Genomic DNA, 1,645 nt, shown 5'->3' on the forward strand with positions numbered 1-1,645 from the left:
CGATGGGGACTCGGCAGGGCAGAGGCGTGGAGGGCCACCTGGGAGGGTGTCCAGCCGCAGAGAGGGGCCGTGGGGGCCTGCCCCGCCCCCGTCTGCTTCGGAGATTAACTGTGCTGTGTGCTGAGTCGCTCAGTCGTGTCCGACTCTTTGCGACCCCATGGACTGCAGCCCGCCAGGCTCCTTTGTTCGTGGGGATTCTCTAGGCAAGAATACTGGAGTGGGTTGCCATGCCCTCCTCCAGGGGATCTTCCCAACCCAGGGATCAAACTCAGGTCTCCCGCATTGCAGGCAGATTCTTTCCCGTCTGAGCACCAGGGAAGCCCTGAGATTAATCAGGGGTGAATTTTGTCACCACGGTGAGCCCTCCCTTGGAGCAGGGTTCCCAGCAGGGGCGCCAAGGACCGGTTGCAGCCTGTGGTCTGGCGAGGTTGGGGCCGGTGGCCTCAGAACCAGCACCGTTCATTTCCTGCGGGCACTTGGGGATCTCGTCTGTGAAGAGTTACATCTCTTCAAATCTGGGATTTTTACTCATTTAAAAACAGTTTCTCCTTCTGGGATCCCACGGGGCTGTATGACAGCTCCTAGCCCATACTCCCGGTCTCCCTGCGAAACTTCTGTGTTCACAGCCCCACCCCCTCGTGACGCACACCAAATTCTGAAGATTTCACGCAGCCCGTTAGTTCTCTTTTATTTTGCAAATTCTCTAATTTTTCTTCCTCTCTTTAGCCTGTATTTTTAAATTTTAATGATGTCGTCTTTCAAAAATATCTTTTTATTTTCATATTTGTTTGGTTTTTTTAAATAACATCTAGTTGCCCTCCTTCTTTTCCTCTGACAGCTCTTTTTCTGATTAACTTTATTGCGATATAACTGCATACAACAGAATGAACACACTGTCAATGTCCACTTGCTGTATTGCTTCTTAACCATAGATGGGTGTTGAGTGCTGCTGAACGCTTCTTTAACCGTGGAAAGGAGCTCTGACTTTTCTCCTTTGTTCTTTAACCTGGTGAATTATGCTGATGGGGTTTTGAGTCGTGAACCAGCCTTGCCTTCTCCGCGTGGTCTCGACACACGTGCTTTTTCTGTGTTGCCGGGTTTGATGTCCTTTAGTGTGCTTAAGGGTTTTTGCGTGTATGTTCATGATGAGGATGTTGGCCTGTGGCTTTCTTATTTTCTAACGCCTTTCCCAGGATTTGACGTGAAGGTCATGCCGACTTCATTAAATGGTTTGGGACGGTGGGAGGACTCTTTCTGCTTTGCTTTCTGAAGGGGTTTGTGCAGTGTTGGCGTTTTCTTGCTTAAGTGGTGGACAGAATGCAGTGACGCTGTCTGGGCCCGTCTGAGTGCTTCTCTTTCCATCCTTCCGACTCTCGTGCTGTGGACCTTTCGATTTAAAGTGTAGAACACAACTCCTACCACCCTGTCTTGTCAACGGCGTGCAGCTCGGTCTTTTTCTAAAACCGAGCACACTGGTCTCCGCCTTGTGACTGGGCTGTTCAGTCTCCGGGTTCAGGGTAATGTGCGGCTCGTCTCCAGTCCCACCGCTTGTCTCCGCCTCGTGCCCTGCCGCTGCTCTCTCCCGCCTTCTTTGAGGCTACCTGAGTTTCTGCCGCTGTGTTTGTTTCTCTGGTTGGCTCGTTTG

The 1,645-nt window shown here is 51.2% G+C and overlaps 1 protein-coding gene across 1 annotated transcript in view; it reads left to right on the forward strand.

Annotated features, from left to right (window-relative positions):
• Nucleotides 1-1,645, forward strand: part of CFAP46 (cilia and flagella associated protein 46) — a gene marked incomplete at its 5' end in the record, with an annotated part of 97,130 nt that overhangs the window by 18,467 nt on the left and 77,018 nt on the right. The window lies entirely within an intron of this gene.

The sequence above is a fragment of the Bison bison genome, unplaced genomic scaffold (genome assembly GCF_000754665.1).
Source record: "Bison bison bison isolate TAMUID 2011002044 unplaced genomic scaffold, Bison_UMD1.0 scf7180017864456, whole genome shotgun sequence".
NCBI lineage: Eukaryota > Metazoa > Chordata > Mammalia > Artiodactyla > Bovidae > Bison > Bison bison.